At 38.2% G+C, this 26,540-nt stretch overlaps 1 long non-coding RNA gene across 1 annotated transcript; it reads right to left on the reverse strand.

Annotated features, from left to right (window-relative positions):
• Window positions 1-19,177: 19,177 nt before the first annotated feature.
• On the reverse strand, window positions 19,178-26,540 carry LOC141730419 (uncharacterized). Its single transcript, XR_012581895.1, has 4 exons — window positions 25,833-26,540; window positions 24,925-25,370; window positions 23,055-23,254; window positions 19,178-19,542 (listed from the first exon to the last, which is right to left on the reverse strand). It is a non-coding gene; the product is annotated as an uncharacterized LOC141730419 (long non-coding RNA).

A 26,540-nucleotide genomic window follows, 5' to 3' on the forward strand; every position in this document is an offset into this window, starting at 1 on the left:
TGAGATAAAAGGGGCAAAATATATAATAGAATTACTCTTGAAATTATACACTATTTATTATTTTTAGCTCCAGAATGGTAGTAAATATGGTTTTCTGTGCTTGCTTGGGGCAAACAAACCAACTGTAGAAATGCAAAGTTGTGGAATTTCCATTTCATTTCTTGCCTCATTAATTTCATTAACTTACAAATAGATGAATACATAAAATTAAAAAGTAATTTCCTTTAAATATTTTTAAATTACTCTCTCCAAGTATTCAAACCTTTTAATCTATTCTCTTAAGGTCTCCATCTAATTGCTCTTACAGATTGGGCTTTTGTGAATCAGATATCAGTGTGATTGATTATAAGGAAGCCAATCAGAGGGTGCGATTCACAAGATAAATGCAATTGTTTCTAAAATATTTCCTTGCAGTCTGTGGCATTTCACTAACTCGGCAGCATGTATGAAATATGAAATGATGTGTGGGTGGGATCTGTGAAGGTGTGGATTTATGTGAGGAAATCAAATCTAGCCATGGAGGAAATGCTATTTCTTCTTTTTTTGGTTTTTTTTTCCTTTTTTTTGTTCCTTATACAAGGACAAATTGCATGGGAATTATAGTGTTTTCCATTTAATAGAAGTAGCCTTCGTGCTGATGTTTTTCACAACAGTGACAAATGGCAGCTAAAAAGAAAGGGAGAGAATGTAATCAATCTTTATACTTTTAAAAACAGTTGAAAACTAAGATGAAAACTGAACCAGTTCAAGAGAAAAGTAAATAGTTGGAAGCAAACAATTATCTGGAAGAGAAGGGAAGTGCGGAGGATGATTTGGGACTTAGTGCTGGGTCTTGGAGCAGGCAAAAACTCCTGTTCTGCTTTTCTTTCTTGTTTGGGACTCCAGTTTCCATGGCCACAGCACTGTAACACGTATGTCCAGAAAGGAGAATATTCCCCCAAAAGGCCACAGAGTCTGAAAGCTGAAGTTGTGTCAGGGAGAAATTAGGAAGAAAAATTGAACTCTCCTCCATTTCCCAGGGATTGATGACTGTTAAACAGCAACAGCTGAAGGGGTAATTCAGGCTAGAAATCATCCAGCTATTTAACATGCATCTAATGCTAATATTTTAGCTATGCACTAACACAATATTTGTTAATGCTACTGGAAAAGGCATAAAAATAGGATTTTAAAATTAAATAAAATATTTGAGTGAGATTTCACATAGATCAGAATAAACAGTAAAAACACATAATGCAAAAACTGCCATACTCTGAACCCATTCTAAAAGCTCATATAACAGACAAAAGATTAAATAGGCAGTCTTGAACACTTTGCTGAACACAAAGGAAATTAACTCCTGGAAGGATTAGATCAGACTCTGCTAGGTGTGCTCTGGATGATGGAAGATTTGGAAGGGAAAACTCGGCACTTCTCAAATTGCATGAGTTGAGAAATGAGCTGGTCAGTCAGAAAATGGCCCCCTATTTATTCTGTTATTCAAATGTCCCTCCTGCAGCTGTGGGTCTCAGCTGGATTTCCAGACTTTAAATAAAGCATCTGCGTCAGGTTTGGGTTTTGTGTGTGTTTAGAACCTGCCAACCAAATGTTTTCTCAGATAGAAAATGCTACTGCAATGCATTTTTATTGGGAGAAAGAGATGTACAGACGCTGACACCTCCAGACTTTTACAAAACTTTCCATTCTTCCTCTTTAAATCAAGTATTGATTTGGCCTGGGTTCAATGTGTGCTTTAAACTAATGCACCATAATGAAAAGTCATGGCACGATTACTTAGGGATAAGTTTTTTAGATTTAGCTGAACTGCACTGTTTTCATAATTATAATGAAGACACTTAAGGGGATATTTTTCATGAAATGCCTGGCAATAATCCAATGTCACTCCCATTAAAATCACCTGGTCAGAAATTAAGCTCCTAGTGTTTGAAAACTGTAATTTTCAAGTAACAAATTATTTTCTCTTTAGTGAAATTTTAAAAACTCAAACATATTATTTATATATTTTGCCTTTATTATATGAGAACTGAATGCCATTCTTTAAACAGGTGGTAGAAGAGCATAAAAAAAGTTTGTTTTTAAATTTTACCATAGCTGCAATGGACAAATTGTAACTGTAATTTCTGGAAAAGTACAGAGAGATGTTATGAGATCTAAAACAGACATTGATCTTAAAGGACTAGTTTTTATAATACTACTAGTTTTTATAATACAGTAAACAGATTTTCTTTGGATGATTTTTCACAGCCAAGGCTTTCTTCACATCCAGACAATTATTGATTACTTATAATTCCCTTTCCACAATAACCTCCTAGTACAATTTTGGTACTTTCCTGAGATCCTTTTTTATAGCACCTCAATATACCTGTCTAATCCAGGTTTCCACTTCCCCACAAGGAGCTTATAAGGCTTTTCCTTACACTCTGTTACCTGACTGCGTGAGAAAGTGTAATTTTTGCACTGTGACTGAGCTGTCTCCTTTCTTCCCACCTTTACCTCTGGATTGTCTACCCAAGACTTCAAAAACCCATTTTTAGGAGAGCTGTGCCACTAACAGAGACTTGTATTGGTGCCTTCATGATTTTGTGTTTGCAGATGGTTGGAACATGACAGGTTTGGCAGCAGATTTTCCTTCTGTTGCACCCAAAGGAGCTGGGGAAGGTGAATTCTCTTTATTTTTCCCCTGCGGAGTATGGATGAGCTGCTCTCATTTCAGCTCCTGATACCCATTTTACTCTGAGATTTGAAAACCCATTAGTGTCCAACAGCCCTCACTAACATCTAAATATAGATGAAAATAAATCTAAATATAGATATAAATGTGGCCCATCTCTGACCACTCTTCTGTGTGTGTCCTTGTCTGGCAACTTCCACATTTCAAACATGACACATTTCAAGCATGACACTTGCTTAACACAGACTTCCCAAACTCATCAAGCTCTGCTGCCTCTGACATCTTAATTTTCTGCTTTGCCTCTTTCACCCACTTCTTACTCTGTTCTTTTTCTCTGCTCTTGCACAGACTATTCAAATGGAGATAAAATTCAGAGTTGTTCCTATTGGCGTTTCTTCCCCTGGCCCTTTCCCCATCAGATCCTTCACAGGCTGATTTCCTTGAAGCACCTGTGAGTCCTCAACACAGATTGGGGTGGTCAGGCTCAAATGTCAAGGGACAAGCCTGTGGGAATCCACAAAATCAGAAAGTTTTGGGAAAGCCGCAAAGGGCAGGCCTCAGAGACAGCAGAACTGTGATCAGAGCTAAGCAGCAGCCATGAGATTGGTCAGCAGAAAAATTATTTAAAAAGTAGAAAAGAAGGACGAAAAGAACAATGGTCTGTGTATTAATGCTTGTCTAGAATAACTCCCTAAGCTACAGAAGAGTTTATCTAGCAAGATATTAGGAAGTTTAAAGCTTAATAATGGAGCTCTGTGCATTGCGTTTTAAGGCTCACAAGCAGGTATTGTTTTTAAAATAAGCAAACATTGTTTTAACCAAAGGTATCTGTGCTCATAGTGGTTGGAGAGAACTTCTGTCAATGTGCTTTTGTTTTGTGTGATTGGTCAAAAAACTCATAAAGTGTGTTATAATATTAAGTTCTTGGTCTGCTGCCTGGGATGTGAGCTGCTGGCACCTTCCCATTGTCATAACAATGAGACTGATGGAAATGGAGTGAGACTGATGCTGGAAAATCAAACAGCTCAAGGCACGTTCCCAGCATTCCCACCCTGTTTGGGATTTGTACAGAGACCCCTGGCTGGTGATAGAATCCCTTTTAAACAGAGTGGAAACACCTTCAGAAATCTGGCTTGCTCCTGGAGAAGTCAGGACTTCAGGTGGTTCATGAGAAAACACGAGCAGAGAGCCAAGTCTGATGGATGGATGGATGGATGGATGGATGGATGGATGGATGGATGTTCCCTGCTCTGAAGCCTGTCCTGCCCCTGAGGGCTCAGCAAGGCAGCCTGCAGCACACCCTGGCACTGCACAAGGTGACTCTGGCAGCCACAGAGTGTCTGCAAGCAAGATGGAAACTCACTTTGCTGGGAACACCTTTGTCAACATCAAGAGTCCCTAAATAAAGCTGGAGTTCAGGGAGGGTCAGGGAGAAAAAGCAGCAAAATGCCAGCAAAACTGGGAAATGCTATCAAAGCATCTGACAAGCTCAGCAAATACCAGAATTGCCTCTCCAGTGAAGTTTAATTAAAAAGTCTATTGTTTCCATTATTGCTTAATGATTCCTCCAAAAGTAGAACAAAAGTTTATTTTAGAGGTTAATTATTCCTGGAATTTTAAAGGGATATGAGGGTATTTTCCTCTATCTCATTTGGTAACTGAACCATTAAGGAGAGTGAAGCAAATAGTGATGTAAGAATTGGTGAAAACAATTTAGATCTCAGAAGAAAGCTCCTCATGTCAGATATCATGGTGTTTTTGCACAAAAAAACAATCTCCTAGCAAATTAAGTTAACTTTCTGTGCTGGAAAAAACTTGTCAATGACTTCTCCCCATTTGCTCCTGAGTTCTAACTGAGACTCAGCATGAGGAAATGGTGCAGTTGTTTCTGCAAGCAAAGGAGAAAATGGATCCATTGGGGCATAGCACTCACTGTGCTGCCAGGGAAGCTTGATTCTGCTCCCTCACACTTGCCTGTGCTAATTGCCATGCTGGGCTTTGTCATCTATCCAATAAGCCATGCTTCAAAACTCAGGAATCAACATTAAAACCTCATGCTAATGAGGAAAAAAAAGAAAAAAAACAAAAAAATACCCCCCCCAAAAAAAACTAAAAAAAAAACCAAAAAAAACCCAAAAAGCCCCAAAAATAACAAAAAACAAAACAAAACAAAACAAACCCAAAACCACACCAAAAAACCAAACAAACAAAAAAAAAAAAAAAACCCAAAAAATCAAAGAAAATAAAAACAAACCAGAAAGAGTTCAAAATTAAATCTATTTCAACATGGTGAATTGTGAAATTGATTGTGGGGATTATGTATTTCACTTTAGGAAAGAAGTCTTGTTTCACTCTGAAGAATTGTTATGTGCAGGTTCCTATATCAGCTTAATTTTCTATCAACTGCATGACTTTCAGAAGTGCATTAATCAATTTACTAACATCTGACATGTGAAATATATTTTTTCTCATTCCTCTCCTAAACAATTAAGTGGCACCAATACTAAATGCCATGAAAGGCAGAATTTCCAAAAGTACCAAAATAAAGGTCAGTGCAATCCCTGTTTCCCAGTCATATAGATACAGATATTTAACTATAATATGCAGATATTTAACTATAATATGCATATATTTAACTTACTCTCTCCTTAAGATGTGACCTGCACTGCCCACACTGAGGCATTTCACACACATTATCCAGGTTATGGGAATCAAGGACAGACTGAAAATATCTCTGAGATAATAAAGGTGCTCTGAGATAATAAAGGTGCTCCAGTAACAATTTCTCCAAAAGTCAATCACAGCAGTACAGAAAATGTAGCAATTCCAGTCTCTTGAAAGGACAATATTATTACCTTCTTCCCAAGTGAAGGTATTTTGAAAGCTTCAGATAATGTAAACTTTGAATGAATGGAAGAGAAAGGGCCATATTTAAATTTCCTAGCATTTCCTGTAAGTAAAAACATTTTAAGAGGGTACCTGTGCAGGTGCTTTTCACCTGATATTTCTTAGGCTAGGATTTTTGATAGAAAATCTCTGTTAATCATCTCTACTCCAGCTTAGGTGCAAATGGGAGTTAAAAGTTTGGTGAGTGTGTGCTAAAGTGTGAGGTGCAATTGATTTTCTGGGGACTGACCTTTCAGTATATATTACCATAGGAAATGGAAATAATATTATTATTTTTTTAAATGATAATATTATGCTCCTATCGCCAATTTTTATTTGATTTGATTACATTTAGCTATCTATTCATTTCTGAGATTGCCTTCAGAAACATGCATCAATATCACAAATTTATTTTTATTTATCATTATCACCACTTTCCACATTTGGTTGTTATTATGAGCAGTGTTCATTTTCCCACTCAACTTTTAATTCCTTTAATTTCTGGGACAATGTGGCCATGTTTACCATTAGAAGCAGAGCATGCATGAAATGTATTAATTCTATTTTTCTGTAGCTTTCAAAGGGCATTCGAATTTCACTGAAATTTTTAGCAGGTGTGTATTTGTATTTTACTTTTAAGTACACAGAGAGGACAAGGAAACTCTTGCAGCCTTGGGCTCTCAGTAACTTCAATCCATTAACCTTGCTTAATCTCCCAGCTTTTGAATGGGTTTGAACCAAGGAGCTGATGGTGAACGATCGCTTTCCATCAGGAGCGTTTGTCTTTCTGATCAGCCTTTGCAGCTCTGCCCTCCGCGGCATTTTCTCTTGCTCAGGCCCATCTGTGTGTGTGAAGGTTAACTGCAGGAATCACTCACTGCCTTCTCTCCTCTCCTCTGTGTGACCCACCAGTGCCCACAAGGGTTTTTTGAAACAGCAGCGTCTTCATTAGTTCGTTTATTGGCCACAAAGAAATTGATCTCCTCAGGAGGAGAGGAAACACCTGAGCTGCTGGAAAACAGAGATTTCATGTTCTGGGACAGGAATCAGAGCAGGGAGCTGCACACAACTGGGTGCTTCCTTCACTAGGACCTGTCAAAACCAATCCTGTCTTTCCTAAACAGGTAAAATTGTCAGTGTTGATAAATGAGTGAAAATGATTATTGGGTAGAAAAGAGGCAACTCCTACTTACAGTGTAGTCCACAGAAGATGAAAGAAAATGGCTTCTGGTTTTTTCCTCTTTTTTGTCGTAAGAGAATCTCTTTTGGGGACTTCAGAAATCATAAAAGAAGTGGAAAAGAGGAGGTCTCCCAAAGAAATTCTAAAGCAACATAATTTTGCTTTTTCCCTAAGTGTTTCCCTGTGACCGTGTTCACAGGGGTCCCAGCATGAGGGAAGAGATGAGGATCTGACTCCATGTTTCAGAAGGCTTGATTTATTATTTTATGATATATATTACATTAAAACTATACTAAAAGAATAGAAGAAAGGATTTCATAAGAAGGCTAGCTAAGAATAGAAAAAGAAAGAATGATAACAAAGTTTTGTGTCTCAGACAAAGAGTCCGAGCCAGCTGACTATGATTGGCCATTAATTAAAAACAAGCACATGAGACCAAACACAGATGCACTTGTTGCATTCCACAGCAGCAAATAATCATTGTTTACATTTTGTTCCTGAGGCCTCTCAGCTTCTCAGGAGGAAAAATCCTAAAGAAAGGATTTTTCATAAAAAACGTCTGTGACATTTCCCTAGTGGAGGAAATTCAGAGCTATTCTTTTCTAGTTAAAATCCACTATATCAAGCACCTTGCTGAAAAACAAATAATAAACTCTGCTTTATGCTCATTTTACAATAATTTTGGTTTGGAGGAACAGATTTATTTTCTTTCCAGTTAAAACTTGAATTATCAGAAGTGCAAGAACTAGTGATAAAAGAAAAAGTCTTGTAGATGAGCCTGAAAATCTCAATAATTTCGTTTATTTCAGGCACTCGTGTTTGGTATATTGCTGGTAATCTAAAAATCTTCATTCTTAATCTAAACCCTTTAATTTTCTCTCTAATGTAAATCTCCCTGAAAATGAACAGCTTGGAAAATTTAGAAGCTGCAGACATGGTAGAGGATGATCAGGAATGTCTTTTAAAAGTTCTGTGTATCAGCCTCTTAAAATGTCTTTAATATTTTCTTGAAATGGAAATTTTGTCAATAAGCATCAATAATTTTGGAGGCTTCATATTGTTCATATTGCCTAATTGATAATTATTATTTTTATGAGATCAAAGATGTTGTGAGGAACTGGTCTCTATATATCAAAATATTCCTCTGCCCTGATAATGGCAGAAAACAAAAACTATTTCATGCATGAAAGTTGCAGCATTCTATGTTGTCTTCTGTAGAAAATCCTGGGGGTGGGATGACATTCAGATATGTCTGGCAGGATGTGTTATTTCACAAAGCTTGGCATCAGTTGGAAAAGCGAGAAAGGCGAGATGTGCATGTGTTTCTTTACACTGTAAATTATTCAACAGCAGCTTTTCTGCTTCTAGCCACAGTTTTCTTGTGTTTTGCCTACCCAAACTGGGCAGAGATAGAGATTCTGAAGTATTTTCTTTTTGTGGTTTTGGTAAAATCTGGGGATTAAATAAACAAAAGATTTCTGCTTTACTTGCCTTATTTGTTTTATAATTTTCTTTTCTAATGTAGACAATTTCGTTCCCAACTCTTTCTGATGCTAAGTTATGTAAGCATTAAAAAAAGGAGAAAGACAAATATATAATGACAGAGAGAGAGCAACAAGCTAGACCACTCTAAAGAAAAATTATTTAATGCTACTCAGACTTTTGCAGTAGGATTATGTACTCTGTATTTGATGTTGAAATGATTGGGGTGATCATTGCTGGTAAGGGGCTGAGTATGGGCTGGTTTGTAACATCAGACTTTTCCTGTCTGGTGCCATTGGTGTTGAGGGTGATTCCAATGGAAACTCAGTTTTGGGGTCTGCAGCCTCAGCAAAGGGAACCCAGCCACAGATAATTTTCAGGTGATTTTCATTTTTACAGATAATTTTGACCTGCCTAATTTCCCATTTTATCTTGCTGTCAGAACTCTGATGCCAAAGGACTTTGGTATCTATTCCCCCTGGGAGTCATACTTGTGTTCACAAAATACAGTTCAACAGGTAACAAGCAATATTGTTCCTCTGGGGTCATGTTGCATTCTTGGGACCTAAATGTAATTATTCACAGCCATAGCTCAAACACACTTTAAGAAATTTTGTGTTACAGGAATCAACAAGAGTGGCTTTCACACATTTTCACTATGTCATCTTAAGGTTTTCTAGAAATAACTTAATGAAAATAAGAAAAAGCACTGAAAAATTATGAAAAAGAGATAGTGTGAACATGTAAGGGAGAAGAAAGCAAGGAAGAGAGAAAAATAAATAACTGAGTAATAAATAAAGAATAAAAGTAAAAAGAAGAAAAAGACAAAGTCCAAAGAAATAAACTTGCACACTGTATTTGATAATTATAATTGCTGTGCTCTGTACAAAGGCTTCTGTTTTTGATTAGAGACTCGGGTACTACTGAAAACAGTATTTAAAACTCATTATTTTTCTTCTTTTCCTTTGAATTCTTGATTATGGAAAACAGGTACTCCAGTGGTTTTGGAATCTTTTGTTCTTTTCACTGAGTTGCTCATTTTTTATTTTAATTTTCCTTCCCTTGTAGTCTGGATATTCTCTAAAAATGCTGCCTATCTGCTTCTGCAGTGCCTGTTCCCCATTTTGTCTTTAAAATTCCTTTTCTAAGTGAAAATGTAGTTTTGTTTGTCTGCTTTTTTCCTTTAGATACCTGCCTGCTTTTGTTTCTTATGCAGATTTCTTACACTGGCACAGAGCCCATGGTCAGGTCCACACTCACTTTTCTTGCCCAAATTTAACCAAAGGCAATGGCAGTATGGGATAGTAGATACCACCAATACAAAATAAGATATTATTAAAATAATGAGTCAATGATTTGATAAAATAAAAATCATTATTTTATTTTATAAATACTCATTTTATGACTTTGCCTGAAGTTCTAAAAGGGACCATTTACAGGGACGTTAGTAAACTTCACATCTGTGGGTATTTCTGAAATGCCAGACTCCTTTGTTCCATGGGAAGAGAATTGGAGAATGTTTTGGGTTGGGATGGAACCCTAAATCTCATCCAGTTCCAACCCCTGCCATGGGCAGGAACACCTCCCACTGTCCCAGATGCTCCAATCCTTGTCCAACCTGGCCTTGGACACTTCCAGGGATGGAGCATCCCCAGCTTTTCTGGGCACCCTGTGCCTCACAACCCTCACAGCCACGAATTTCTTCCTAATCCCTGATCCGAATCTCTCTCCTGTTTTGGATTAAAATTATTCCCTCTTTTCTGCCCAGGTAAAAAGCTCTTGTCCTTTTTTATAAGCTCCCTCTAAGTACTGAAAGGCCTCAATGTGCTCTTCTCAGAGCTTCTCTTCTCCAGGCTGAGAAAATAATACACAGGTACAAGTTCCCACATCAATTTACCCAATGTCACCCACCTTTGAGCATCTTTAAGATGGCAGAGGAAATAAAGCCAGACAAACATTTTAGCCCACTGAAACTTGTGCCTTTCAGCTCCTTTCTGCTCCCCAAAATCCATGGAGCAAATGGCTATTTGGTTAGACATGTTGTTTTGATATAGGCTTATAGGTCTCCATGCAAAGAAACATTTTTATTGAGGGAGAAAAGCCTCATGATGGTGCTTGTTTTTACTGTGGGCTTCAGCTTCCAAGAGTTATGGACACCATCCAAGCAATGCTAATGTGCAGAGGCAGTATCAGGCTGATATACTGAGCATCATTACTTACTGTGGACTTTTTAAGAAGTTGGGAATTGAAGGCTGAATTCTCAAGACAGTCCTCTCAGCAGTTCAAGGACTTGGGCTTGGAGTTATCCATAAATTTTGTTTATGTTTATTCAATAAGGACTAAGTCGGTGAATGCTGTGAAGAATCATTTACTTAAACGTAAATGGGAATTAATTAGCCCACCAAATGAAGGCAAAGGGAATTCTGAGGCGAGGATGCACTCATAGGCACAGAAACACATCATATCTTTGCTTGATGGGCCTAAAATTACAAAATAATCTTGTTTCTTTTGTTTATCAGCCAGTTTACAGAAATACCTCACTCTAAATGGGAAAACTTTCCTATGGCAGCCATTTTAGCAGCTGATCTCTCATTGGAAAAAAAAATTCCTCTGAAAAATGCATTTTGCTGTTTATTGATGAATAATTATTTTTTTACTTGAGCTGTGTGCAAAGATGCAGCATCAGGTGCATTTCCAGCCTCCCAGCCCCCTGTTCAGCACATCAATTGGTGCACTATTCAGTTTGCCAGTCCTGCACTAAAAGAAATTAATGGACTATCCTACTTCATTTCATGGCATGCAGGTGATGGAGTACAGAAACTGCTATAAACACCAGGGTTCAGTGGGATTGCTGGCATGAGCAAGGTGTACAATACTTGGCCAGCATTTCACATCATCATTAACCAGGCAGAGTTAAAATTATCACAGCAGCATGTCTGGAGTGGAAGCAGAAAAGTGGTGCAGGCTGTGCAACCTCCTGGCTATTAAATTGACCCATTGTTGCTTTTATTTGTTCCTTAACTTAATTTTGTGCTGTACTGAAATAAATGAGACCACTTACACTGTAAGAGGAAGGACCAATTAATCTGGCCAATATAGCATATTAAAATTATATGTGTTCCACAGTTTATAATCAAATATGATGCTCTTCCTGAAATAAGCACTCTCTGTATGTAATGATACTCACTAATGGGTCTGCTGGGTACCCAAACACAGTAAATTCAAGTGGTGACTGTATGGGGATGCTGCAGATTTTTCCTTGCTTTTGTGTTATTTTAATAGAGAAAAGAGTCAGGAAAATAAGGGAAAATTTCCTCTAAGGTAAACCAACAAAATCTCATTTAATTATATCTTATAAATCTCATGCTAGTCTATGTCCTTCTAAAGCATCCACACTTAGAATCACATTTTTTTAAAAACTGTATTTCCCTGAACGGGAAAAATGACAATCACCATCTTTAAAATTGCATTTCCCTGAATGGGAAAAATGACATTCTTCAGAGATAGGAAGAAAGTCATGAAAATGACAGCTGAAGATGAAAAAGCAGATGGAAAACACAAATAGAAGTAAAATCTTTTGCTGCAGAAGCCGGGCTCATGAAGTCAGAGCATGAAAGTTGTCACTGGTGGTGTATAATTCCTGTAACTGGTGAGGATGCTCAGGATCCTCATGGCCATGAGGGAGAAGAGGACAGGGTGGGAACAAGAACTCTCTGCATGACAGAAATATTTTTAGAGATGCTGGGTGCTGACAGGGTGATTCGTGGCAAGCCTAAGGACAGACATAAATACTTTTCTTTGCCCTTTCAGATGAAGCAAAGCAGCAGATCACAGAATGTTGCACTGCAGAAAGGGTGTGATTCAGCATTGTGACTTATTTATAGTCCACACCTTGTGAAAAGGAAAAAAACAGAGGGACAGGGGTGGAATCACAAGCTGGGTGAGGTCAGCAGAATAATGTCCTTAGAGCTTCATGCCAAAATTTACCAGCAGACAGATTTCCAAGGCTTCCCTGGTTCTTGACCATCAGTGGCTTTTTTTAATTCAGTGGAAATTGCAGGAGATGTTTTGAAACTTCCTTGGTACAATCAGCACCCTGAAACTCCCTTGGCATGTTTTCCTCCCTCTGCTTTTTATTCCTCTATTGATTTTAATGGACTTCAATTACAGTATCTTGTTTCTGAATCTTTAGAGCTTTGTTTATACAGAGCACAGACTGCTAGATCACTAGAATAATTTTTTTTCTCCCCTCAGACTTCTTAAGCACTATTTTTCTCACTGGTCTATTATTTTAATTGAGCTAAATTTAGAAGCATTTAGATACCTTTCAAATCATCTGCAGTTTCACTGCTGTTTAATGAGATTTTCTTTATGGATATGGTGTGATACCTGACAGTTACATAGTGTTGTGTGTCATCTAACTCTGATGTTCTGAAAGCTCAGAACTGCTTCAATCTGTAGTTTAGTCACAAAGTGAATTCACAAACCATTCCATCATTATCTACAATTCTACCATTAGCAAATGGTAAGAGAGTTTTAGAGCAGGAGAATTTTATTCCCCATTCATAAATTTAAATCACTTCTCGCACTCATATATCTTGTTTATGGAATTGTTGCTTGAATTTTAAGTTTAGCAGCTCTGAGTACTGAAGTTGGGAACTGCCAACTCCTCCCCTCATCTTTCCAACCACTGCAAACCTTTTGTACCCACTGCCAATGAGAAAAAATATTAATTTTATACAAATAAAACCCTACAAAAATGGCATTTTTGGGGTATGATTGCAAAGCTATTGCAATCGGTGTCAGTTACCAAAAATCTTCAAAAGTGGACATTTAAATTCAGATTTATGGTCTCCCCAATTGGCCAGACTTTCAATGTCATTCTAATAAGTTATGTACATTTGAGTGCTTAGCATTGCCCTTAGAGAATAGCTCAGGGAGGAGAAACCAGTGAAGCAGAGTCTGGTTTAACTTAGAGTTTAACTACAGTCTGAGTTTAACTCGCTTTGTGCATATCCACACCAGTCTCACCAGAGGAAAAGGGAATATTCAGGTGAACCATAACCTGAAAACTTTAGCCCATGAACCACAGTTCAGTCCCCAGAAAGCTGCTCTGTCCTGGAAACTTCCTTGAAAGATGGAGAATAAAATGCACAACCAAGTTCTCCACTATCTGACAACTTCTCCCAAAGGGCCACTCTTTAGGAGAGCAGAGAAGAACACTGTGCTTTTCAGAGAAAAATTCTGATTTGCCTTCTCTCTGAATAAAATAACTACAAGGCTGTTGTTAACAAAATTGCCTGGTGACTCCTGCCACAACAGGATTAATCAGCAGTGCTTTTTCAGAGAAATGACTGATTTCTATTACCAAATTCCTGCTAAGTAGGTGAAATCTTCTCCCTGACATGAATATCCAGTTACAGCTGAATAACATTTTCTTCATTATAGCCCAAATGACTCAAGTAGTTTGACATACACAGAAGATTTCTCTCCTCTCACAGAACTGCATTTCCTTTTGGTAAATTTACTGTGCAGGAAAATGTCCCAAATAAATTTTAACCATGTGCTCTTCAAGTTGGAAACTCATCCAGCAAAAACCATTTTGAAGTGCAACGCCAGCCTGTGATTAAACTTCAGCTTTCTCAATCTGTCCCTATGCAGAAAAAAATTTAACCTGAGACTAGGTAAGCTATAAATGATAATAAGGAAAACAAATCCCTAGTTTAAGGCAGTATTTAATGTTTCTTAGCTTTGCTTTTGGAGGATCAGTGTATCAGATCACTTTGGCAAATGTGAAGCTTTTTCAGACAGCATGCCTTGACACCACCTCTCCCCTTCCAGAGAAGCAAAGGTAACTTTTAAAATGCAGCCTTTTAGCAACATAATGTATTTCCAGGAGCAATGCCCCACATCTTTATTCATGATGTGAATGATGACAGGAGTGGTAATAATGAAAGGGGGTCATAAGGGTTTCCCATTGTGAACTAGTATTAATCTCATTTACTATAGGGTGTTTATCTAAGTCAGAAATAACCAAGCAGTTCGAAACACTTTGGCAAGGCTCTGATGAAAGGGAGCCTGGAAGAGCAAAGGGTTGCTGGAGAATGCTAAATTGCATTCACTCAGCTCTGCTAAGGCTAAGCTGGTTCTGGCAGGCTTTTGCCAGGATCTATCCAGTGCAAATTGTCTTATTATTATTATTTTTATGAATGCTTAGAGCCATCATCATTTAAAATAAAAATCCAACAACAATGATTCAAGACTTTCATTCATAATAACAACAATTTTTCCACTCTCAAAAATTGACATAAATACAAAATGTCTGTGGGAGGTTTTAATTAAATAATAAAATGTAATGCTAATGTAGATCCTTTACACAACCCCCTCCAAGCGTACACAAGGCATGAGCAGCCCCCTCTCCCATTAACACACTTCTAGGCTGTCAACAGTGCAGGTTTTTTTCTGCAACTCCATTTCTGTTGTGAGTGCAATTTGCCTGCCTTGCCCTGATGTTCACAGGCTGTCGTTAGAGATGTGGACACTTGAAAACATGGGGAGCTCAGCATTTCATTTCCATAAAGGCAAACTTGAGCTTTTCCCAGAGAAGGACAAGTCTGTAGTGCTGTCATTTCTATTCCTAGTAATTTTTCCTTTTCCTAGCCTTCCATCCATTGAGATTGCTCGCCTTCTCAGGTTAATTAAGTGAATATCAGGTTTTGGGTGGTAGTGGTGGAGCAGACACCTGCCTGGCCTTGTGGGCAGTGCCAGTCCTTGTCACAGCAGCAGAGATGTGGCTGGAGAGTCTCTGGGAGCCAGAGCTTCCAGTTGAGCAGCAATTCCCTAAATCACAGCGAGGGAATGTTGTACACGATGTAGAAAATGGCTCAGTGGAATTAGCATATCTGACAGCCAAGCAATTTAACTAACATTCAACCTCATCCTTAATGAATAGTCCATATGTCCAGAGAAGCAGGTAATTTATAGTCTAACATTTTCTTTTGATCTGTCGTTTGCTCTTTCTCTGTAGAATTAAATCACTTCTCAATGCATGAGGGAAGGAGGCAAAGGGAAGTCTTTTTATTTTTAATTAGAATGTGCTAAATGGTAATAAAGTAATGTGAATACAGCAGAGGCCTCTTAAATCCATAACAGTAAATCTATTGCTGCAACAGGTTCATCCTTTATCTGGTGTTCATTCAAGAAGCCTTCACCTGACGTGCCACACTGACATGAACTGATGCTAATGGAGTAATATATTTAAAGAATTCAATAAAGCATCTGTTGTAGATTGTGATATGCCTTGTAATTTTATTGACAGAGGTTTGTTTTGTCCTGAGACATATAAAATGCTTGGTTAAATGGCTTGATTATATAGTACTTTTAAAATATATTCACTTGACTGGTGTCTCGTACCGAGCAGCTTGTCAGTGATTAATCAAGATGATATTTAAAATGCAAATAATTGGATTGGCTGTTAAAAATTAGGATTTCATTCCCTTGGGAAGGGATTCTAATGTGTGTGGCAGAAGCAGTAATCTGAAAATGACGTTTCCTTGTATGCAAGTGTTAAGGCATTAGGTGAAACTGCACAGAAGAATGGTTAAAAACATAATTAAAGAAAGACATAATTTCAGAAAAAAAAATGCAACCAAAATTTTTTTTCTTTATTAATTAAGTAAAATGCACAGGAGTTTAGACATATTTCCATGATGCCTTTTTTTTTTTTTTTTTGTATACATAGACAGCTTGCTGCTACTTGAGTAAAGTGGATTTTGGCTATGACAGTAAACTTCTTTTACCTGAAAGCAATTATTTCCACTTTGGGTATGCCCCACTTATTGCCTCAATCCTCTCTGATCCCAGAAGCTGAAAAAGGCTCTGGAGACATGAGGTGTTTTCTGTGCCATCCACACGGGTGCTGTTCGGACCTGGCACAGATGAGTTTGGGAAGATTTCTTTATTTCCAGGTTAGCAGGGGGCTTTGTTTGGAGGCACCACTAATTTATGTTAGATATGATGGCTGCCTTATTTGAAATGGATATTTTTTTCCTAAAACAACCTTGTTTTGTAGGCACTTGATCCCAAGCCAAGGCCTCCAGCAGCGCTACCCTGCCCAAGGGGGGCTCAAGGCACAACGCTGTGGGTTTTGTTAACCATTCCTCTTCCCTGCTCCTCTCACTTTTAGGACAGGTATATGTTCCTCTTTTCAGCAGGAGAATTTATGGCTTCATGTTTCAGCACGTTTTATGGCAAGGAAAGTAAATCCCCTCTTGGGGGGATTATTGTTCCTTGAGGATGGGGCTTTGAGGTGCCATAGGATGCTTGTGTGGACAGATTGTGGAGCTCTTCTACTCAGGGCCTTGATTTAATTACTGCTGGTGCACTTTGTTCCTTTATTTTTAACGTTTTTATTTTGGGAGACATTGCTGCTTTTGCTTTGCTAGAAACAAGGGTGATTGCACACATCGGAAGGTTTTGTACCACAGCTTTTTGCTTTAATTTTAAATGACAGCTACATCTGTTGGAAGTTTGTTCTTATCTTCTGTTCAGTTGGTTTGGTTGGGTTTTTTTTTTCCTTTTTTTTTCTTTTAAACTTCCCAGGTTGAAGGAACCTTTTAAATGACAGTTTTGCAAGGCTCAGAGAGTTTTTGAGATGCTCTTCCCAGACTCTGAGCTGCTCCACATTGGTTTTGTTCTTTGGTAGAAGTTCCAGGTGATTCCAGAGCATTGGTACCAGCAGCATCTTTTCCTGGGTGAAAAGGCAGAAGCAGACACTTATTTAAATTACTCTAGTTGTTCTGTATTTTGCAGGCTGAGGGGTTTTTTTGTTTGGGGTTTTTTTTTTGGCGGGGGGGAGTTTTTGGGGAGTTTTTTTGTGACACTGAAGTTAAACTCAGGGGACACACACACATGAATTTAGATAGTGGACTATAGCCAAACTATGATTTTAGCCACAATTATATCAGGAGTTTCAGTTCCATTTTCCTTCTCCTTAAGTCAAGTTTTGTTTCACTCTTCTACTTAAATATCAAGGTTTCTTTGATTAATTTAGCATTTTATGAGTTTTCTGCGCTGCATGTCTCAATATTTCCATCATGGCCTTCTCATTTGCTATTAGTTTTGTCAACTGAAGGCTGCAGTAGAAGCTACTTGTCCAATTATTTTGAATTTTTCTAGATTTATTCATGTGTTGACACATTCATGTTTAGTGCAACACTCCTGATAAAATAAATGAGACGTTGCCCAGTGTTTACATTAAGCAGCAGAGAATTCCAGCACTGGGAAATATGTGTGTGCAAACAGGCTAAATAAAGAAAATTGAGAGAGTGCTCTAGCTAGGGAAAAAACCCCAAAAAAACCCAAAGCCATTATAAAAAAATATTTTAAAAATCACTCCTATCTCTTTTTCCTCTGGAATCTGGTGTGGCCAAACTGGTGCTCTACTGCCCACAACCATTACAGATTGCCCCCAGTTATCAGTCATACCATTTCCCTCCCAGCTTGTGGTGTTGATCTAACAAGTTTTAGTTATTTCTTCCCTCTCCATTGCTCTAGATGTCCCCCAAGTACCCTCCCTGCTCACCAGAAGGTGGCCACAAAAAAAGATGCCAGGGTTTGCACACCCACAGCACAGGTCAGAGACCTCGCCTGAAAAGAATCTATTCCTGCCACTTCTGCTTTTTCTAATTCCAAAATACTTTCACATGATACAGTAAAAATCAAAATGTTATTACATTACAATGAATGTGGGCTGAGCGTTCAGCGAGAATTTTAATTATTTTGGGATGTTGCACAATCTCTGGTCATCCGCTCTAGATGGGGAACATTAAATTTCTCTTAAGCTTCTGCTCTTAAGACTCAGCAAAGTCATTTTAGGACATTAAAAAAAAAAAAAAACCACTGTAGAACAGCTCCATAGATGCAATTTCCAGCCTTATTTAATTATTAGCTATGATTACTCTAATTGTACAGCTTCATTAGTTTTTCTTTTCCCCACTTAAAGGCAATGTAGAATCTTTAGGCAATTACAGCAAATAATTAGCCTTCAAGTAGTAACACCAAGCCACTGAAAACATGGAATCATGGAATGATTTGGGGTGGAAGTGAACATAAAGCTCATCTCCTTCCGACTGGGACACTTTCCACTGTCCCAGGCTGCTCCAAACCCCATCCAACCTAGCCTTGGACATGCCCAGGGATGGGGCAGCCACAGCTTTAAAATGTAAAACATCCTAAATGCAACCTGGGAGTGGTTTAGTGTGACTTTAGCAACAAATATTGCCAGTAAAATGCTATTTTAGTGAAAATTGTTACAGGAGGTGCTGTGGTATTAACCTATATTTAGCTAAAATGTATTTAGGTGTGGGTAAATGTCAATCTTGTGCTGAGTATTTCTTCATGCCCTACTTGCAATGCATGTTTTCTCTAAACCAATGGATTTTACATTTTTTTTTACCATTTACCTGAGCAACCTTGTGAACAGCTGCAGATGTTGCTAGTTATGTTTGACTTAGATTACTCATTCCTTAAACACAAAATGCTTTGGGGAATTTTCATATGCATATTTATATCTATAATGATATCAATGTCCATATATGTTTCTCTCTACAAATGTAGATATTTATATAGAAATATTAGTAATAAATGTTATTATTTATGTGTATATATTATATATTTAATATATAATATATAATATATAATATGTAATATATAATATATAATACATGTTCATGTGTATGTATAATATATACATACATGTATATATTATATAATATATATTATATTCATATTATATTATTATCATATATTACTGTTTACATGTTCACATGCAATATTCATAAAAGTATAATAATATTTTTTGCAATTAAAAGAAATACAGTTTTGTTTGTAGTCCATCTTTGCAAAGTATTTTATGAACTAAAGCAAACACAGAAGTACATTACTTGAAATAAGCCATAGTCATGGATGACTGCCAAATAACATTATATCTGTGTGCTGATCCCCAAGTCAATACAGTTTTTATTTTCCAGTGAAAAGCAACTTAAACAAATTTGCATCCACTTACTTTTCCCAGAGTACTTAGCTACTTAAAACACAGGAAGAATTATAACATTTCTTATCTGAATTGTTGGAAAGAGAGTGGATTTGTAGCTGAAACCACATGAGAGGCCACTGATTTTGCTTATGTCCCTCGACCTGTCCCATGACTCCAGTTTTCACAGGACTCCAGTTCCTGATATGAATCTCTCCCAAGATGGGGCACCAAAACAGAGGAGATTCAGGGATTTTACTTATTCCTTGCAAACAGAGAGCTTGGCTGGATCTGGTCAGAGAGAAGACATGGGGAAAATCACAAGATTTTTTAAATGAGCAATAAATTTCTATTACGATTCATTTTTCAAAGACAATTGACACAAAGTTGCATATGCTTAATTAAGCACATTAAAAAAATTGAAGCTGTTTTATTTGACTCTCTGCATAACACAGCACTCTGCCATTTAATCAAATTACTGTGGCCGGGAACATGGTCAGTGAAAGTGCCAATGTGAAATAATTGAACATAAGAGGAGCAGCAAAAGCCTGACTGTTTTTACAAGCTGGTTTGGAGAAGCAGATGACCAGATGGAGGAGAGGAGAGGCAAACACTCCACTGCTGGCAAGCACCCAAAGCTTCTTGAACCCCATGTACTCCTCCCTAATAAATGTGCCATTTCAATACCAGCCATGGCAATGCAGTGATAACAGCAAGAGAATAACCCTCCCTATAATTGTGTGAGACATCCAGATATATTCCCCTGTCTCCCTGACTAATGCTTCCAACATGACTTGTTAGCTCCTGCAATGATCAAGCAGCTATTAAAGATAAAACTGTGTTAACCTTTTCAAAAATTAGAAGTGCATGACTGTAACTGGAACTACAAAGGCTTCCCGGAGCCCAGAGCAAGAGGGTGAAAGATCATCCTGCTGAGACATTAGGAAGGGATGGAATATTTATTTAGTGTGTCTGAACCCCATCTGGAGGAGGTGGCCCCGTGCAAGTGCCTCCTCCTTGCTGTGTGACTGCTCTAACCCATGTGGGCAGGTAAGCAGAAAGGTCCTGGAGCAGCTTTTACAAGACAGGTAAATTATTTCTCTATTTGGCTTTCCTCCCTGCAACAGTCTGGCAGATGGGTCATGGAAAAAGAACTCTTGAAACTCTGAAATCAACCAAGTTTTTCTTCATTTTGAGTTGGAGCCCAAACCATGTTAATTCTAAGGAACTTGTGAGAACCAACCTACCCATCCCAATTTTTTCACATTTGTACCTTCAGTCATAGATCCATGAGTGTGACACTAACATAATACTTCATGTAAAAACCCCTCAAGGATGGCAGCAGAACTGTCATGTCATCCCATGAGCTGACAAACCAGAGGTGTTGGATATTCAGAAATTAACCTGTCTGATGATGCAGGTGAGTGAAAAATCATCCTTGACATGCATAAGCTTAATAAAAAACCAAATCTTTGTTTATTGATAAGTATTATCTGTAGACTACAAGTGACAAACAGGCAAAAAATCCCAACTGGAAATAAGAATGACTGGCAGTCCAAAAATTCCCTAGCAGTCTACACTGAAAACCTTTCTGGATTTGTTTTTCTAAATAAACTTTTTACTGAAGTTATCAGAGCTGCTGATGGAATAAAGCTTATAATAAAAATAGATAATAGCAGAATGAAAATTGCAGAAATGTAATATACAATCCCAGGCACATGGAATATTTATAAGGTCTGACTTCTATTAAGGTAGCATCTCAGTCGCATTTTTGAGATTTTAATATCTGCAAGTAATTCTCTGTCTTCCCACAAGGACTGGTAAAAAGATCATCTAAATGAGCATGCCCAAATTAACTGTTTCCCTCTCTCAAGGTTAGCAAACACAGCAAACCATTCCTTTGGGAAACTGCTGCCTGCTTTTGTACAAAAAAAAATGGAAAGAAGCAAATTCCATAAGGAAATACATGAATGTCCGGTTTTCGGCTGTTTGAAGGGCCTGGAAAGGCCCAGAGTGGCCTTGGGGCAGCCCGCGTATCAAAGAACGAGAAGAGGCTTCAGTTCTTCTTTCGGTCTTTATGTTTATTAATTGTTTATCTAAAAGATTTTCTTTCGGCCCGACAGAGGTCTGCTCAGCAGCCAGCCATGAGCACACTGTCTGCCCTCCCGGGCAGCCACCTATCTTTATACCCATAGTTACGTGTACAATATTTATCATTTTTCCCCAATCCTTTTTATTCTTATTGTCCTGTGCACTTTCAGTAATGACCAATCCCAAAGTGCCACCATCACCACAGAAGATGGAGGAGAAGAAGAAGAAGAAGAAGGACAGGACACGCCCCAATTCCTCCATCTTACTTCTCTAAACCCCCCTGTACATAAATCCTAAACCCTGTGTCTCACCCTCTAATTAACTAATCCCTTCACCATTCACCCCGGTGAAACCCTCCTATCCTCATACAGGTGTCGTCTCCCGTGTAGGATCAAAGTCCAGCCACCAGACACTTCTGGCAACATTCCAGGACTCCCGAGCCCCCCAAGGGTGGTCTCGGTGGCTCGGCACCTCAGTCCTGAGGTGCTGAGATCCCACACATGAAGGGCTAAGCTGCCCTGTGTGACAATGTTTTGTGGTTTAGGAGCTGCTGTTCTCTTGGCAGAGCTAAAATACAGCCCAGAAAAATTCAGGCAACAAAAGAGTGGGATAGGCAGTGATGAAAAGTGCCCAACTTAGAGCTACAAGAGAGATTTCTTCCTGAACTTGGATTTTGGTGGTCATCTCCACCATGAGAAATTCACCCTACATGGACAGTGAATCTCCCATCACAGGGGATCCTCCAGCGACACAGTGCAGGAAACAAGCACTGCAGGTAATTTTTCACCATTTCTCAATTTATTATTTTCATTTTATTAAGAAACAGAACAAGCCTAAACTGTTAAACAAAAACACTTTGAGATCTAGCTAAAAGTTCATTTCATTGTAGCATCATCTTACTTCAGCTGCTCTTCCCACCTTTAGCTATGAGACAAATAAATGTACATCTACCACGTAACACACATTTCTCATCTTGCATCTCAATCAAGTCTCCAAAACTGCAGGAGAAAATGGGTTTCTCTCATACCAGCATGTACAAAGCAGCCAGGGATATTATATTTTACATATGTTCTCTGATACTGGAGTATCAGAGTCCCATCTGCTCAATAAAATATTTGGCTATGAAAAGAAATGGAAAAATAATTAACTAGAAAAATCTCTTTAGTACTGTGGCATATATTTTGTTTTTCAAACATAAACTTTGTTAAGTCAGAGATATTAGGAAGAAAAAAAATCTATAAATCCCTCTGATAATAAGCAATGAAATTAAAATCCAGGCAAAATTAAATTTGAAAAGATTAATGTTCCTTTTCATATTTTGATGACAACTATAAACATAATGCAATTCCCTGAATTTACAGGTTTAAAATGCAAACTGATACCCCACAATAGTGCAATTTTAGTCACAAAGAAATAAGTACTTTTTATTCTAATGGCCCTACAGATAAATTTCTCAGTAGCAATAAAATGGCTTTGAACTTCTCAACTACCATTTCAAAAACAGTAAGTAATCTATAACTGAAGCCCTGTTGTGTTTAAATTTGTGTACCAGCACACTGATAGTAGTTGCATATCATCAAAATACATGTCCCAGATATCTAAATGCAAAGTTTGGAGGATTCTTCTCCAAAACCATTTTGTGAAATTCCATGGCTTTGCATAATTTTTTTTTTCTCAGTCCTCTGAGATATAAGCACTTTACTGGCACTAACCTTGTTAAGCCTTTTGAAAAATTATTAAACAGCCTACAAGGCTCTGAGTTCACTGGAGGGTAGAAGAAAATGGAAATCCTGGTGGTCCAGTTGGAATATGTGTCCTGGAGCAAACTGTGGGGAGTTGCTGTGCAGAAATTAGGAATATCTTTCATTATTAGGTTTGCATACTACACACGCCACCCAAACCACAGGCACACCTGAAAAAAAAAAAAACTACAAAAGGAGCAAGACAATTGTGAGAGGAAGCACAATGTGAAAGAGGTGCTCAGACACTATAGAACTTGAACTGAAAGTCAAGTGGGAAGAGACAATGCATGTTTCTTTCCAGGACTGAAGTCATGAAGTCATGAAAACTCCTGACTCTCTCCAGAGTCCTGACACAGCTTGGCGATGATTGACCAAAGAGTGAAAACAGCTCACACCAGAACCCAATGGAATAATCACCTGTGGATAAACAATCTCCAAACACATTCCAAAGATGCAAAAAACAGGGGAAGCAAATGAGAGAAGAATTGATTTCCTTTTTTGTCTGAGGCCTCTCAGATTCCCAGGACAAAAAATCCTGGGCAAAGGGATTTTTCAGAGAATGTGGATGGCACATTTGGCCTTGGAGCCAGCCAGCCTTTACTTTGGAAACTCAGGTTTCCAAAGTAATCACCACATTCCCATTCCTATTGAGGAGAAACCTATGCAACACTCACCGCTGACATCCATACAAAAATATTTTTAAATGCAGAATTATATGGCCATTACATATTTAATGTTAAATAACCGGTGGGAATTTGAATACATTCTACTTGAAGTGAATGCATGAAGTAATGATAAAGAGGTGAAAAGAAATGCAAAAGCTGGTTCATCTGAAAGCACGTAGCAATTTTCACTTCTATTTTATATATGAACCTATGAAATGTATACTGAAGAAATTAAATGTATAAAATGATTTATAGGTGGATTAAAAAGGCTTGCAATTTTTTTAGTTTCATACATCTTCAGGGAAACAGTTATAAATCTCTGTAACTTAAATTGCTTATCCAAGTTCCACAGAAACAGCATAAACAGAGCAAGCAATTATCTGTAATAAACTTTTTCTTTAATATTGTGGCATTCATGTTTTGGGAAAACTACATATCATAATTTATTTTGTGCTGTATTAGATTCTATTTGCTAGGCTCAGGTATTTTTTGCAGTTCTGCAGAAACTGTCATCTCCCTGGTAGGATGATCCAGTCATTAAGTGTTAATAAAATAATAATGCAACATAATCTGTGCTTCTGGAAATTAATTTATATACATATAACATTGGGGTTTTTTCTCCCATACGCCACAGAATTTTGAAAACTCCAGAAAAATCCTTTTGTAAGTGTGGTTTTGGAGTGGTTAGAAGTTCAGTTTTCATTATAGCCAGTGCTGACATTTGAAATGATAATTTGAGCAATGTTTCCTGGAGTTCAGGCACTGACTGTTACACTCAACAGAAGAGTCTGATGTTTTTTGTGACAGCCATCTAAAAATGTTCAGTTTGAAGTGGTGTCAGCTTTGTTGAAGAAAAGCTCCATAATGGTGGAAGATGTGGGATTTTTCAGAAAAAACAGCCTTTTGCCTCAATCCACATCCTAAAATGCAAGTAAAGTGTTATCATTTGCTTGGAGCAGAGCCTGGCAATGGCAATCATGGCTCTGCGAAGCACAGAACAAATCTGAGTAGAGATGATCCAGGAGGAGGATGAGATCAATGTTTCAGAGAGAAAAACCACTGGGATTGATCATGAGATGCAGAGTATGTTGTGTAAAAAAACCTCATAGTCTGTTTTGAATAAAGAAAAAGACAATATATAGAGGTTATTTCAATACAGACAGGGTGTCACTTACACTGCATGAGGGTTTTGGTGGAGGGGACATTTCCAGGTGGCATGGAGATGTGCCAGCATTGTGGTTCAAGACCTGGAGTTTACAGCCCTGTTTCTCACCTAAGGAAACTAAAGACAAAACTTAAATTTCCATTCAGCATCGTGCTCCTCTGGCATGTTAATCTGTGCACTGCCATCTCTACACAGTGCTTGTTATTGTTGTGTTCCAGGGCCTGAACTCTGTCTGTTAAACTTTGTGCAAATTGCTCCAAATTTGGGGTTGAGGGAGAAGGTTTTGCATTGAGTCAGTGCTCCATGGACACACACAGGTCACTGCTGGCATGGCTGGAGTCACCTTCAGGAAACATCCATGGCAGAAGGCTGATTCTCCAAAGATCCCTGGACTCTTCTTTCACCTTCAGTGTCCATGACACAGGAGTGTCCCCCTGTCACCATCCCAGTGTGCATCTGCAGTGAAGAAAAGAAAAAATCTCCTGCTTAAAACTAATGGAGCAGTATTTTTTATTTAAGAGATCCCACTGGCTGGGTTAATTTCTGTTTTCTACTCATGCTGAGAAACCTCAGAGCAGTGGTAAGTTTTCCAGGTGTCCTGAAAGCAGAAGAATCAACTGGCCACTCAACCCAATTCACTTTTATTATTCTAAGTTTTTTTTAAAAGTGCATAATTTTAATTGCAAACATTTTCCATGCATACTTACCTTTAGATTTAATCTCTCATATCCTACTATTAGCAGCAAGGGCCAGATTCAAATAACAAGCTGATCTCTTTAAAGAAAACTGCTTCTGTCTTGTGCAGCCTCTGTGAATTCCTGGGATCAGTAATATTTTGGTAAGCCCTATTTTCAAACAGTGAAATAATTAAACTTGGGAGAGCTTACATTGGTAAGGCAGATGGTTAAAGCTGCTTACCTTGGTGCTCTCTGTTTCACCACCTCTGAAGGCTGATCCAACCCATCTTAAAAATACATCTGAAAGATCAGGAGTAGCTTAGGCTGGATAACCTCGATGGTTTCCATCCCTGGGGGGATCCCTCAGTCATTGCCCCTTTGTAGGATGCTGTTGATGACATGACAGCTATTGAATTACCAGGGTTTTCTGTCAAATACATTATGCTGAATCCAGTAGCAGCTTCTCCTGAAGGTGGGTGACGTGAATTTTTCTCTGGAGGAGTGTTTTTTCCCTTAATTGATTGGATGATGGCTCTCCTATACAAAACAGCAAAATGTCAGTGATGTAAATCCCACCCTGAGTCTGTGTGCACAACAGGGGAAACTTCAGGGGGGAAAAGACAGTGAACAGTCCTGTTAGGAAGCAGAGATGCCATATGAATCACAATTCTGTTCTTCCAGAGGAAGAAGCACATGCTCCATCTTTAATTTCTCAGAGCTGATCCTCAGGAAAGGAAAATATCAGAGAAATACCTTCAAAAGACAAGCCAGGAACTAAAGGTTAGAAGGTGACTGGTTAATAAAAATCCATAAAAGCTCTGGTTTTACAGTATATTACAATCTTCCTCTCACCCACTCTGCAACGCTGAGCACCTTCATATTACTCCCAAACTGAGGTCATGGTCCCTTGACCCCTGATACCAGCCCTCCCTGCACTGATGTGCCAGCT

Source organism: Zonotrichia albicollis, chromosome 10, assembly GCF_047830755.1.
Source record: "Zonotrichia albicollis isolate bZonAlb1 chromosome 10, bZonAlb1.hap1, whole genome shotgun sequence".
Classification (NCBI taxonomy): domain Eukaryota; kingdom Metazoa; phylum Chordata; class Aves; order Passeriformes; family Passerellidae; genus Zonotrichia; species Zonotrichia albicollis.